Below are 15,850 nucleotides of genomic sequence, written 5' to 3' on the forward strand. Positions count from 1 at the left end.
GACATCTCGAAAAATCGTGTTTATCGAATCCATAATGATGATCCAAATAACACATTTTTAACTCAACATCTCGAAAAATTGTGTTTACCGAATCCATAATGATGATCCAAATAACACATTTTTAACGCAATATTTCATACTCAACATCAATTCCAAAAACCTATGCAATCTTCATCCACGCTTTTTCCTTCCGTTTCTTTTTTTTGCTACACATGCCACTCAGATGTTGTAGTTACAATTTACTGCGTAATGTTTACGTGGGGATTTGACCATTTTAGTTTTGTATTTTCAAGAAAGGCAAGCTGCAACATTCCAAAGACAGCATTGACCAAAGAAACATTACTTCCGTTTCTCTTTTTCCTCAAACAAGGTCTGCCACAAAAACCAAGCACTCCCCGTCGGGGAATCGAACCCCGGTCTCCCGCGTGACAGGCGGGGATACTCTCCACTATACTAACGAGGAGACGGTGGAGACATGGTCATCCACGAGACCACCCGACTCGTGGGAGCAAGAATTCACGCATGAACATGTATAGGAAATCGTGTTTACCGCATCCATAATGCTGATCCAAATAACACATTTTTAACTCAACATCTCGAAAAATCGTGTTTACCGAATCCATAATGATTATCCAAATAACACATTTTTAACGCAATATTTCATACTCAACATCAATTCCAAAAACCTATGCAATCTTCATCCACGCTTTTTCCTTCCGTTTCTTTTTTTTGCTACACATGCCACTCAGATGTTGTAGTTACAATTTACTGCGTAACGTTTACGTGGGGATTTGACCATTTTAGTTTTGTATTTTCAAAAAAGGCAAGCTGCAACATTCCAAAGACAGCATCGACCAAAGAAACATTACTTCCGTTTTTCTTTTTCCTCAAACAAGGTCTGCCATAATGCTGATCCAAATAACACATTTTTAACTCAACATCTCGAAAAATCGTGTTTACCGAATCCATAATGAAGATCCAAATAACACATTTTTAACTCAACGTCTCGAAAAATCGTGTTTACCGCATCCATAATGATGATCCAAATAACACATTTTTAACTCAACATCTCGAAAAATCGTGTTTACCGCATCCATAATGATGATCCAAATAACACATTTTTAACTCAACATCTCGAAAAATCGTGTTTACCGAATCCATAATGATGATCCAAATAACACATTTTTAACGCAATATTTCATACTCAACATCAATTCCAAAAACCTATGCAATCTTCATCCACGCTTTTTCCTTCCGTTTCTTTTTTTTGCTACACATGCCACTCAGATGTTGTAGTTACAATTTACTGCGTAACGTTTACGTGGGGATTTGACCATTTTAGTTTTGTATTTTCAAGAAAGGCAAGCTGCAACATTCCAAAGACAGCATCGACCAAAGAAACATTACTTCCGTTTTTCTTTTTCCTCAAACAAGGTCTGCCATAATGCTGATCCAAATAACAGATTTTTAACTCAACATCTCGAAAAATCGTGTTTACCGAATCCATAATGATGATCCAAATAACACATTTTGAACGCAATATTTCATACTCAACATCAATTCCAAAAACCTATGCAATCTTCATCCACGCTTTTTTCTTCCGTTTCTTTTTTTTGCTACACATGCCACTCAGATGTTGTAGTTACAATTTACTGCGTAACGTTTACGTGGGGATTTGACCATTTTAGTTTTGTATTTTCAAGAAAGGCAAGCTGCAACATTCCAAAGACAGCATTGACCAAAGAAACATTACTTCCGTTTCTCTTTTTCCTCAAACAAGGTCTGCCACAAAAACCAAGCACTCCCCGTCGGGGAATCGAACCCCGGTCTCCCGCGTGACAGGCGGGGATACTCTCCACTATACTAACGAGGAGACGGTGGAGACATGGTCATCCACGAGACCACCCGACTCGTGGGAGCAAGAATTCACGCATGAACATGTATAGGAAATCGTGTTTACCGCATCCATAATGCTGATCCAAATAACACATTTTTAACTCAACATCTCGAAAAATCGTGTTTACCGAATCCATAATGATGATCCAAATAACACATTTTTAACTCAACATCTCGAAAAATCGTGTTTACCGAATCCATAATGATGATCCAAATAACACATTTTTAACTCAACATCTCGAAAAATCGTGTTTACCGAATCCATAATGATTATCCAAATAACACATTTTTAACGCAATATTTCATACTCAACATCAATTCCAAAAACCTATGCAATCTTCATCCACGCTTTTTCCTTCCGTTTCTTTTTTTTGCTACACATGCCACTCAGATGTTGTAGTTACAATTTACTGCGTAACGTTTACGTGGGGATTTGACCATTTTAGTTTTGTATTTTCAAAAAAGGCAAGCTGCAACATTCCAAAGACAGCATCGACCAAAGAAACATTACTTCCGTTTTTCTTTTTCCTCAAACAAGGTCTGCCATAATGCTGATCCAAATAACACATTTTTAACTCAACATCTCGAAAAATCGTGTTTACCGAATCCATAATGAAGATCCAAATAACACATTTTTAACTCAACGTCTCGAAAAATCGTGTTTACCGCATCCATAATGATGATCCAAATAACACATTTTTAACTCAACATCTCGAAAAATCGTGTTTACCGCATCCATAATGATGATCCAAATAACACATTTTTAACTCAACATCTCGAAAAATCGTGTTTACCGAATCCATAATGATGATCCAAATAACACATTTTTAACGCAATATTTCATACTCAACATCAATTCCAAAAACCTATGCAATCTTCATCCACGCTTTTTCCTTCCGTTTCTTTTTTTTGCTACACATGCCACTCAGATGTTGTAGTTACAATTTACTGCGTAACGTTTACGTGGGGATTTGACCATTTTAGTTTTGTATTTTCAAGAAAGGCAAGCTGCAACATTCCAAAGACAGCATCGACCAAAGAAACATTACTTCCGTTTTTCTTTTTCCTCAAACAAGGTCTGCCATAATGCTGATCCAAATAACACATTTTTAACTCAACATCTCGAAAAATCGTGTTTACCGAATCCATAATGATGATCCAAATAACAAATTTTTAACTCAACGTCTCGAAAAATCGTGTTTACCGCATCCATAATGATGATCCAAATAACAAATTTTTAACTCAACATCTCGAAAAATCTTGTTTATCGAATCCATAATGATGATCCATATAACACATTTTTAACTCAACATCTCGAAAAATCTTGTTTATCGAATCCATAATGATGATCCAAATAACACATTTTTAACTCAACATCTCGAAAAATCGTGTTTATCGAATCCATAATGATGATCCATATAACACATTTTTAACTCAACATCTCGAAAAATCGTGTTTACCGCATCCATAATGATGATCCAAATAACACATTTTTAACCCAACATCTCGAAAAATCGTGTTTATCGAATCCATAATGATGATCCAAATAACAGATTTTTAACTCAACATCTCGAAAAATCGTGTTTACCGAATCCATAATGATGATCCAAATAACACATTTTGAACGCAATATTTCATACTCAACATCAATTCCAAAAACCTATGCAATCTTCATCCACGCTTTTTTCTTCCGTTTCTTTTTTTTGCTACACATGCCACTCAGATGTTGTAGTTACAATTTACTGCGTAACGTTTACGTGGGGATTTGACCATTTTAGTTTTGTATTTTCAAGAAAGGCAAGCTGCAACATTCCAAAGACAGCATCGACCAAAGAAACATTACTTCCGTTTTTCTTTTTCCTCAAACAAGGTCTGCCATAATGCTGATCCAAATAACACATTTTTAACTCAACATCTCGAAAAATCGTGTTTACCGAATCCATAATGATGATCCAAATAACAAATTTTTAACTCAACGTCTCGAAAAATCGTGTTTACCGCATCCATAATGATGATCCAAATAACAAATTTTTAACTCAACATCTCGAAAAATCTTGTTTATCGAATCCATAATGATGATCCATATAACACATTTTTAACTCAACATCTCGAAAAATCGTGTTTATCGAATCCATAATGATGATCCAAATAACACATTTTTAACTCAACATCTCGAAAAATCGTGTTTATCGAATCCATAATGATGATCCATATAACACATTTTTAACTCAACATCTCGAAAAATCGTGTTTACCGCATCCATAATGATGATCCAAATAACACATTTTTAACCCAACATCTCGAAAAATCGTGTTTATCGAATCCATAATGATGATCCAAATAACAGATTTTTAACTCAACATCTCGAAAAATCGTGTTTACCGAATCCATAATGATGATCCAAATAACACATTTTGAACGCAATATTTCATACTCAACATCAATTCCAAAAACCTATGCAATCTTCATCCACGCTTTTTTCTTCCGTTTCTTTTTTTTGCTACACATGCCACTCAGATGTTGTAGTTACAATTTACTGCGTAACGTTTACGTGGGGATTTGACCATTTTAGTTTTGTATTTTCAAGAAAGGCAAGCTGCAACATTCCAAAGACAGCATTGACCAAAGAAACATTACTTCCGTTTTTCTTTTTCCTCAAACAAGGTCTGCCACAAAAACCAAGCACTCCCCGTCGGGGAATCGAACCCCGGTCTCCCGCGTGACAGGCGGGGATACTCTCCACTATACTAACGAGGAGACGGTGGAGACATGGTCATCCACGAGACCACCCGACTCGTGGGAGCAAGAATTCACGCATGAACATGTATAGGAAATCGTGTTTACCGCATCCATAATGCTGATCCAAATAACACATTTTTAACTCAACATCTCGAAAAATCGTGTTTACCGAATCCATAATGATGATCCAAATAACACATTTTTAACTCAACATCTCGAAAAATCGTGTTTACCGAATCTGTTTTTCTGTTTTAGTCCTTTCACCCATCCTCAGCCATTGTATTTGTTTCACCTGTTCCTTGTCACACCTGTTCCCTGTTTCTTTGATTACCTGCCTTTTGTTCCCCTCTCTGTGCTCTGTGTATATTAGTTGTTCTGTTTGTTTAGTTCCTCGATGGTTCCTTGTTTCTATGTCGGTGATGTCTATGCTTCGTTGATGCTACGTTTCTATGCTACGTTTCTATGTCTATGCTTCGTTTATGCTACGTGTACCATGACTATGTTTTGTTCATGCTTCGTTTTGCCATACTACCTGGGGTGTGGAATAAATTATGATGCGGCTACCGAGCTCTGTTCTGCGTTTTGGTCCGACCCGCAGTCCTTCCCCGACATTAGGAACCAGCCAAAAAGAGGACCAAGCAGAACCAGAGATGATTACCTTGTTTGAGTATTTCCGACGTGCCGCGGAGAAGAGCGCACGTCAGGATCAGGAGGAGAGAGAGCAGCGGTCACCGTTTTGGGGCACAAGACTGGCTAGGCCTCTTCTGGGTACCGGTCCGCTGCATCACAGACCCTCTCCTCATCCCCGGAGTAAGTCACTGGCTTCAGTCTACTTTTCCTCCTCGTTTTCGGAGCCAGAGTTGCCTGGAGCACACTCTCCCAGTTCGGAGCCTGCCTCACCTCGTCGGAGATGTCGCCGGCGCCGCAAGCAGTCCGCAGCAGCAGCAACGCCTGAGCTCGTCACGTCCGCAGCAGCAGCAACGCCTGAGCTCGTCACGTCCGCAGCAGCAGCAGCGCCTGAGCTCGTCACGTCCGCAGCAGCAGCAACGCCTGAGCTCATCACGTCCACAGCTGCAGCAACAGCAGCGCCTGAGCTTGCCACGTCCGCAGCAGTAGCAGCAGCAGTAGCAGCACCTGAGCTCGTCATGCCCCCTGCTGGTCTCCGGTCGTCGGTACGACCTCCTGCTCCGCCATGGGTTCAGGCCAGGTTGCAGGAGATCAAAAAGGAACTTATGAAGTCACGTTGCCTAGAGTGTGTTCCTCACTTGACTATCAATCCTCAGGATCTGGTTGACGTGCACACTATCTTACTAGATGAGTTTCTTGCAGAGGGATGGCTAGACGCTCCAGCTCCACTCTCCGCTGGAGGTCCCTTCGATCCTCTTCTCGTGGCCGTTATGGCAGCCATGCCTCTGGACTCACAGCATGCAGCTAAGCCTACAGAGCATCAGCCGGTCGCCGCCGGATCTACAGAGACTCAGCCGGCCGTCGCCGGATCTACAGAGCCTCAGCCGGCCGTCGCCGGATCTACAGAGCCTCAGCCGGCCGTCGCCGGATCCACAGAGCCTCAGCCGGCCCCCGCCGGGTCTACAGAGCCTCAGCCGGCCGTCGCCGGATCTACAGAGCCTCAGCCGGCCGTCGCCGGGTCCACAGAGCCTCAGCCGGCCGCCGCCGGGTCTACAGAGCCTCAGCCGGCCGTCGCCGGATCTACAGAGCCTCAGCCGGCCGTCGCCGGGTCCACAGAGCCTCAGCCGGCCGTCGCCGGATCTACAGAGCCTCAGCCGGCCGTCGCCGGATCCACAGAGCCTCAGCCGGCCGCCGCCGGGTCTACAGAGCCTCAGCCGGCCGTTGCCGGATCTACAGAGCCTCAGCCGGCCGCCGCCGGGTCTACAGAGCCTCGTCATGACACGGAGGAGCCCGTGGGCGGGCTGCCTCCATTTCCACACCATGCTTTGGTGGAGCCCATGGATGGGCTGTCTCCAAGACCTGGTCCTGAGCACCTGCTCAGTTTCCTCTGGGGGGTGTTACTGGAGATACGGACTGATTTTTTGACTTTGATTGACTCTTTGCCTGACTCTTTGCCTGACTCTTTGCCTGACTCCGAACCGGACGCCAGGGCCAATTCTTCAGGGTTTCTGCCTGGGTCCAAGTTGGACGCCAGGGCCAAGTCTTTAGGGTTTCTGCCTGGGTCCAAGTTGGACGCCAGGGCCAAGTCTTCAGGGTTTCTGCCTGTGTCCAAGTTGGACGCCAGGGCCAAGTCTCTGAGGATCTCGGCACGTCATACACTGCTCGACTCCTCGCTTCGTGGGTTTGCCTGGCATCTCCGCTGTCGGACTCCAGGCAGCCTGCATCCTCGCCGCAGACCTCCGAGGCGCCTGCATCCTCGCCGCAGACCTCCGAGGCGCCTGCATCCTCGCCGCAGACCTTCGAGGCGCCTGCATCCTCGCCGCAGACCTCCGAGGCGCCTGCATCTTCGCCGCAGACTTCCGAAACATCAGCTCCTTCATCGCTGGCTACTTCGTCGCTGCCGGCCTCCGGATCATCGGCCTCCTGGATTTTGTTATGCGCCCCTGGAGATTATGGACTTTGGTTTTGTTGTTTTGTTTATTGGGAGTTATTTTTGTTTTGGACTCTGGGTTCTACTGTTCTACATTCAGTGACACAAATGAATTAATCGTAAGATTTTATACACAATTTATTTCAAAGGTTTTTATGTATTTTCTTTAACACATGATCCATCCTTTTTTGCTCCATACTAGGCCAAAATGCAAAAAAAGACCATCTTTTATCCGGTAAAGCAAAGTGTTGTTTTCAGCAAGGGACCTCTCGAGTTTCTTCTGCAAGAACCCTCTTCTGAGGCCAAAAAGATTAAAAATTATCCCAGTCTGTGGGACAAATCTGAGCCCAAGAGGGAGGATATTGTGCGACAAAATGCTCTGTCTGTGGTTCGTCAGAGAGGAGGGGATGTCACATATGGTCTGGAAGTGCTGGGAGATTACATTCTCCAATTTGGAAAATATAAAGGGAAGTCTTTTCGGTGGCTTTTGGAAAATGATGTGGGTTACACATTGTACCTCATCAGAGACCAACAAAAGGAGGAGAAGGCCGGCATCTGCATGACAGAGAGCCTTAACAAGGTGAACCTCCTGAACTTTGTAAAGTATGCTCTTGAGATTTAAGGACATCCAAGATGCCCTCAAGTATGAAGCCAGCAGAGACACCGTTGCAACAACCTCTGAAGATGACCAACTGGTTGGTTTTGGCTCTCGGGCCAAGAGCACTTGGAAGGAAATTTGGGATGCAAGAGAAGATGGGTATGCTGAATTCATACTAAAGAAGAGCTGCCTTCCGGGGACTAGAATGAAAAAGCTGCAGCAGTACTTGCTCAAGAGACAGCAATTATCTTCTAGTCCTCCACTGTGCCACATAAACCTCTGGGTGAGCAACTAAGAATGTTGTATTAACAGTTTTAAGATGTAAGGACAAACAATGCCTTTAAAATGTAATATTTCTCCCAAATTGATCCTTCTATTACTTTATTGTGAACCGTAATTTTTGGGTCTCTCATAGTGATGGAGGATGAAGAATTGGAGGCTGCAATGCTAAGCATCTCACCCTCTAAGCTCCTGCATCAGAGCAGTAAGTAAACTGTAGTTACACTTGCTGAAATTCTAAAATATATTCTGCTTACATTTAGTCTCTCTCCCATATTTGTTTTTTTGCACGGAGGGTCAGCAGAAAAAGAGGGAAGCCCAGTGCCAAAATTCTTTGTTTACTTTCTTCTGACTGTTTACAGTCCTGGCAATCATACAAAAGACGCCTGTAGCCCTTCCATCACAGCTGTCATTTCTAGTGGAAATGAAGGAAACAGAGAGTGCAAAAACAAATGGGGTTTATTTAAAGGTCTGTTTTAATTCATCCTTAAACATCTGTTTGTTGCATAGATGCCACTATCTGGATAGTCTTCACAACCAGTTTATCTGTTGTCGTAAAATTAAAGCCATAAATAAGTAACAGAAAGATAGCACTCCCTTTCAGATTCCAGCACAAGTACAACTTCATTCTCTGTACAGAGATCCCTTTCCTTTTCAGACAGAGCTGAAGATGGTAAGAACAGACTGCATCCAAGAAAACAATTTATTTTCTTACTCTGAGTAGTTTGATTTATTAAAAGTATTTCCATACTCTCTTTTAAATATTTTATAAACACAATGTGGCCAGTATTTGGAACATAAACTTTTTTTCTTTTAATGAAACCCTAATTTGATGTGTTTTTATTTTTTTACGATCGTTTCCTCAGCTCAGCCACCCTTTGCTGTTCCCCAGCCTCAACGTGATCATGACATGAACAGCTGGAATGGTTCTCAGCACCAGAGACTGTGAAGGAAAACAGCAATGCAAGATCTGGTCCTGTGTCTTCATGGATGTCCTCATCCACAGGTGGTGTCCGCTGATGTGGGCCGGCTTCGAGTGATAGTTGGGACTAGTGGGCAATATTACATCCTGTCCTCTAGGCTTTGCTGCAAGTCTTGTCGGAGGAACAGGTTTGCTGACAGTCCTTGTTGGCTGGAGAAGCTGCCCAGGAGATTCACCAACTTTCTGCCTACATTCCTTACTTACAAGAAGGCCATCTGTAAGTCAGTCATGGATGAGCTCAGACGCACTGGAAAGTCACCCACTGATATGGCGAACCAAGTGAATGAGCTCATGCATCTTAAATATGAACGAGCTCATTTGGCATATCTAAAGGCCATTGAGAGCGTCTGGGATGCCGAGGCTGGGTGCATGGACAGAGGATCATTGGGCAGTTTATCAGAAAAAGCAACACACCATGCCCCTTCAGCTCCTTTGAAGATCCAAATGACTGGTGTGGTTTCTCTGTTTCTGGCTTCTACCTAACAGACTAGACGAGTACAGACGTCAAGAGCCAGCTTTGTCGAGACTCCTCTAAGGAACGTTTGAGCAGGTCTTCAGGTGTGATCACATCAGGAAGGTTGCACGAAAAGTCACTCTAGCATCTGGGATCATGTCCAGCTATGCAATAATGAACAAACACTGGTTAATCGTCTCCTGGGTGATGGTTCAGCCAGAGACCGAGAGATCCTTGGAACCAATGTAGCAGGAAATGGCCAAGAGGTACAATGACGCTGGAGTGGAGAAGGGAGGCTTCCACTGGGTGGACAGGTAAGAACAGCCATCATTTGCTCTCAAGGCTTTTCAAACTGCTACACATTCTGTCATGATTCACATATCAGACACCATCAGGTAACCAGCGACACATACAGAAAAAGCTCAACAGAAATTTAAGTATCTTGTTTTTATACAAAATTATGGTTTTCTTTACAAAAGTAATTAACAGAAACAAATAAAAAGACTGCTTCCTGAACAAAAAGAAGAACATGCATGATAGCATAGACAAACCAGCTGCCCCCCACTGTTTAATGACAGCTGGGAAACCTGCAGCATGCATATATACAGGGGTTGGACAATGAAACTGAAACACCTGTCATTTTAGTGTGGGAGGTTTCATGGCTAAATTGGACCAGCCTGGTAGCCAGTCTTCATTGATTGCACATTGCACCAGTAAGAGCAGAGTGTGAAGGTTCAATTAGCAGGGTAAGAGCACAGTTTTGCTCAAAATATTGAAATGCACACAACATTATGGTGTACATACCAGAGTTCAAAAGAGGACAAATTGTTGGTGCACGTCTTGCTGGCGCATCTGTGACCAAGACATCAGGTCTTTCTGATGTATCAAGAGCCACGGTATCCAGGGTAATTTCAGCATACCACCAAGAAGAACGAACCACATCCAACAGGATTAACTGTGGACGCAAGAGGAAGCTGTCTGAAAGGGATGTTCGGGTGCTAACCCGGATTGTATCCAAAAAACATAAAACCACGGCTGCCCAAATCACGGCAGAATTAAATGTGCACCTCAACTCTTCTGTTTCCACCAGAACTGTCCGTTGGGAGCTCCACAGGGTCAATATACACGGCCGGGCTGCTATAGCCAAACCTTTGGTCACTCATGCCAATGCCAAACGTCGGTTTCAATGGTGCAAGGAGCACAAATCTTGGGCTGTGGACAATGTGAAACATGTATTGTTCTCTGATGAGTCCACCTTTACTGTTTTCCCCACATCCGGGAGAGTTACGGTGTGGAGAAGACCCAAAGAAGCGTACCACCCAGACTGTTGCATGCCCAGAGTGAAGCATGGGGGTGGATCAGTGATGGTTTGGGCTGCCATATCATGGCATTTCCTTGGCCCAATACTTGTGCTAGATGGGCGCGTCACTGCCAAGGACTACCGAACCATTCTTGAGGACCATGTGCATGCAATGGTTCAAACATTGTATCCTGAAGGCGGTGCTGTGTATCAGGATGATAATGCACCAATACACACAGCAAGGTTGGTGAAAGATTGGTTTGATGAACATGAAAGTGAAGTTGAACATCTCCCATGGCCTGCACAGTCACCAGATCTAAATATTATTGAGCCACTTTGGGGTGTTTTGGAGGAGCGAGTCAGGAAACGTTTTCCTCCACCAGTATCACGTGGTGACCTGGCCACTATCCTGCAAGAAGAATAGCTTAAAATCCCTCTGATCACTGTGAAGGATTTGTATATGTCATTCCCAAGATGAATTGATGCTGTATTGGCAGCAAAAGGAGGCCCTACACCATACTAAATAATTATTGTAGTCTAAAACCAGGTGTTTCGGTTTCATTGTCCAACCCCTGTATATATATATATATATATATATATATATATATATATATATACACACACACACGGTACAGACCAAAAGTTTGGACACACCTTCTTATTCAAAGAGTTGTCTTTATTTTCATGACTATGAATATTGTAGCTTCACACTGAAGGCATCAAAACTATGAATTAATACATGTGGAATTATATACTGAACAAAAAAGTGTGAAACAACTGAAAATATGTCTTATATTCTAGGTTCTTCAAAGTAGCCACCTTCTGCTTTGATTACTGCTCCACACACTCTTGGCATTCTGTTGATGAGCTTCAAGAGGTCGTCACCTGAAATGGTTTTCACTTCACAGGTGTGCCCTGTCAGGTTTAATAAGTTGGATTTCAAGCCTTATAAATGGGGTTGGGACCATCAGTTGTGTTGTGCAGGAGGTGGATACAGTACACAGCTGATAGTCCTACTGAATAAACTGTTAGAATTTGTATTATGGCAAGAAAAAAGCAGCTAAGTAAAGAAAAACGAGTGGCCATCATTACTTTAAGAAATGAAGGTCAGTCAGTTTGAACAATTGGGAAAACTTTGAAAGTGTCCCCAAGTGCAGTCGCAAAAACCATCAAGCGCTACAAAGAAACTGGCTCACATGAGGACCACCCCAGGAAAGGAAGACCAAGAGTCACCTCTGCTGCGGACGATAAGTTCATCCGAGTCACCAGCCTCAGAAATCGCAGGTTAACATCAGTTCAAATTAGAGAACAGGTCACAATGCCACACAGTTATTTTTATTTTTTTACCGTGTCCTGTCCAGCAGAGTAGCGCTCAGAATTGTTGTCTGAGTGCCAAGAAATTGCCCAACAGATTTACTTTCACAGGCAGAGCATCACAGCTAATGCTTTAAAGCTCTGCTTGATATTTATAAAATAAACTTTATTATAATTTTCTTTGGGAATATTTCAATTGTTACGGACACGGAGACTGAAATGAAAAGGAAAAAAGAAGCTCAAAAAAGAAAGAGATGGGGGGAAAAAGGGGAGGAAAGAGTGGAGGAGAGAAAGAAGGATGAAGAGAATACAAGATTACACCCTGCTTGCTTATACACCTGCAGCTGTTTTTTTGTTTTTTTAACAAAATAGTACACAGTAATTCTGAATGTAAAATGTACTTAGTGAGAGGTGCAGCCCGATATAGAACATCTGTGTATCTGTCAACACCTGAAGCTTAACACCTGTGAGTATGAGTGTGGACGCGCTTTTGTATACAAGGTTTCTCCACAAAAATATGCAATAGCGAGTGTGAGGACCCACAGGCCTGCCCCATGGTCCCTGGACGGACACTGAGGACACATCCAAAGCCACAGACATCCAAAGGCCCCCCAAAGCACAGGAACCCCGGGAGAACCGCCTCCGGGACTACCGCAACCCCCCCAGAGAAGAGCAGTTGAGAGTCCCCTTCCCTTCCGGGGCAGAGGCAGGCAGACAGCGCCGGCACCGCCCAGACCCGGGTGACCCCGGCCCGGCTTCCGCCCCGAACCCTGTCCCCAACAACCCCCATCCACCTCCGGAGAGCATGGCCCAAAGCAGCCCGCCAACCGGAGCCGCCCCAGGACGGAGCAGTCCCGACCCCCCAACGAGCTCCGATCCCAACCCTATGAGTCTCCCACCCCCAGTGAACCCCAACAAGAACTTCCCCACAGGGCCACCCCCAACAAGGACACTGATATTAAACACATCCCCCCAAACCCAAACGCCACGAATCCCCTCCCCCACAGGGGCACACCCCGACAGGTGAACTCCATGGCCGAGAAGCCACACCCACACGGCGCAAGCTCCACACACAACCCCGCTCTAAAAACCCCTGCCGCACCCCGCTCCCCCACCACACAGCGTGCAGCAACAGCAAGGCAAAGGCCCCGCGAAACGCTAGCACCGCACCCACAACGGGACCCCCGAACCCGCACCATGATGAGACAAACTCATCCACCAAGAGGTCCCCGGCCAGCGGCAGGTACCCAGGGCCAGTGTCCCCCACCACGCCCCCCTCAGCCACAAAAATCACTACATCACTGCCACTGCAACGACCGCCCAGGGAGAAACACTATCCAGCTCAGCTCCACCATCGCCGCCCAGTCGATCCAAACACCAGTGACGCCACGCCCTAGAAGTGGACACAACCCCTCCACCCCACAGGCCGCAGCCCCTTCACGCCACCCCCAGCCCACCGCCCCGATCCCCCCTCGGACACGACAGCCAGCAGGTCAGCCACACAGAGTTCTAGCAGCAGACACATCTCTAGAACAACTGTTAAGAGGAGACTGTGTGAATCAGGCCTTCGTGGTAAAATAGCTGCTAGGAAACCACTGCTGAGGACAGGCAACAAGCAGAAGAGACTTGTTTGGGTTAAAGAACACAAGGAATGGACATTAGACCAGTGGAAATCTGTGCTTTGGTCTGATGAGTCCAAGTTTGAGATCTTTGGTTCCAACCACCGTGTCTTTGTGTGGCGCAGAAGAGGTGAACGGATGGACTCTACATGCCTGGTTCCCACCGTGAAGAATGGAGGAAGAAGTGTGATGGTGTGGGGGTGCTTTGCTGATGACACTGTTGGGGATTTATTCAAAATTGAAGGCATACTGAACCAGCATGGCTACCACAGCATCTGCAGCGGCATGCTATTCCTTCCGGTTTGCGTTTAGTTGGACCATCATTTATTTTTCAACAGGACAATGACCCCAAACACACCTCCAGGCTGTGTAAGGGCTGTTTGACCAAGAAGGAGAGTGATGGGGGGCTGTGCCAGATGACCTGGGCTCCACAGTCACCGGACCTGAAGCCAATCGAGATGGTTTGGGGTGAGCTGGACCGCAGAGTGAAGGCAAAAGGGCCAACAAGTGCTAAGCATCTCTGGGAACTCCTTCAAGACTGTTGGAAAACCATTTCAGGTGACTACCTCTTGAAGCTCATCAACATAATGCCAAGAGTGTGCAGAGCAGTAATCAAAGCAAAAGGTGGCTACTTTGAAGAACCTAGAATATAAGACATATTTTCAGATGTTTCACACTTTTTTGTTCAGTATATAATTCCACATGTGTTAATAAATCCCCAACAGTGTCACCAGCAAAGCACCCCCACACCATCACACCTCCTCCTCCATTCTTCATGGTGGGAACCAGGCATGTAGAGTCCATCCGTTCACCTCTTCTGCGCCACACAAAGACACGGTGGTTGGAACCAAAGATCTCAAACTTGGACTCATCAGACCAAAGCACAGATTTCCACTGGTCTAATGTCCATTCCTTGTGTTCTTTAGGCCAAACAAGTCTCTTCTGCTTGTTGCCTGTCCTCAGCAGTGGTTTCCTAGCAGCTATTTTACCATGAAGGCCTGATTCACACAGTCTCCTCTTAACAGTTGTTCTAGAGATGTGTCTGCTGCTAGAACTCTGTATTGACCTGTTCTCTAATCTGAGCTGCTGTTAACCTGCGATTTCTTAGGCTGGTGACTCGGATGAACTTATCGTCCACAGCAGAGGTGACTCTTGGTCTTCCTTTCCTGGGGCGGTCCTCATGTGAGCCAGTTTCTTTGTAGCGCTTGATGGTTTTTGCGACTGCACTTCAGACTGACTGACCTTTATTTCTTAAAGTAATGATGGCCACTCGTTTTTCTTTACTTAGAATTTGAATTATGGCAAGAAAAAAGCAGCTAATAGTCTATTCAGTAGGACTATCAGCTGTGTACTGTATCCACCTTCTGCACAACACAACTGATGGTCCCAACCCCATTTATAAGGCTTGAAATCCCACTTATTAAACCTGACAGGGCACACCTGTGAAGTGAAAACCATTTCAGGTGACTACTTCTTGAAGCTCATCAACAGAATGCCAAGAGTGTGTGGAGCATTAATCAAAGCAAAAGGTGGCTACTTTAAAGAACCTAGAATATAAGACATATTTTTAGTTGTTTCATACTTTTTTGTTCAGTATATAATTCCACATGTGTTAATTCATAGTTTTGATGCCTTCGGTGTGAAGCTACAATATTCATAGTCGTGAAAATAAAGACAACTCTTTGAATAAGGTATATATATATATATATATATATATATATATATATAAATAACGTGGACTATTTATTATTTACCTACTTCTGTTGATTATTAAATATTCTTGTGTGTCTTCTTTTTAGGGATTGCTGTGCTTCCTTCAAGATCTCAGACTGCATTACTGGTGAGCATCTAAACTGGGATGCCTGGAAAACAACCCCTTCCATTGTAGCTGCAGCTACTTCAGGACCCCTGACTAATACTTGTGCCTCAAGGTCATGCTACAATCCGAACATTGTCGTAAAGCTAGACTTGTTCCACTGTCTGTAGCGCTTTTCAAGGGAGTGCACAACTGAACATCACCCTCTTTTCAGCACTTTCTCCCAGCTCCTCTCTGCTGCTTTCTCTGTGGTGGATCAGGAGGATCTAAAGAAGATCAAGGAGGCCTATGAGTTC

At 44.4% G+C, this 15,850-nt stretch overlaps 3 non-coding genes across 3 annotated transcripts; all 3 read right to left on the bottom strand.

Annotated features, from left to right (window-relative positions):
• Positions 1-391: 391 nt before the first annotated feature.
• trnad-guc lies at positions 392-463 on the bottom strand. Its single transcript has one exon. It is a non-coding gene; the product is annotated as a tRNA-Asp (tRNA).
• A 1,338-nt stretch (positions 464-1,801) lies between these two features.
• trnad-guc lies at positions 1,802-1,873 on the bottom strand. The gene has a single exon. It is a non-coding gene; the product is annotated as a tRNA-Asp (tRNA).
• Positions 1,874-4,581: 2,708 nt separating this feature from the next.
• On the bottom strand, positions 4,582-4,653 carry trnad-guc. Its single transcript has one exon. It is a non-coding gene; the product is annotated as a tRNA-Asp (tRNA).
• Between the last annotated feature and the right edge of the window lie 11,197 nt (positions 4,654-15,850).

Source organism: Girardinichthys multiradiatus, chromosome 24 (genome assembly GCF_021462225.1).
Source record: "Girardinichthys multiradiatus isolate DD_20200921_A chromosome 24, DD_fGirMul_XY1, whole genome shotgun sequence".
NCBI lineage: Eukaryota > Metazoa > Chordata > Actinopteri > Cyprinodontiformes > Goodeidae > Girardinichthys > Girardinichthys multiradiatus.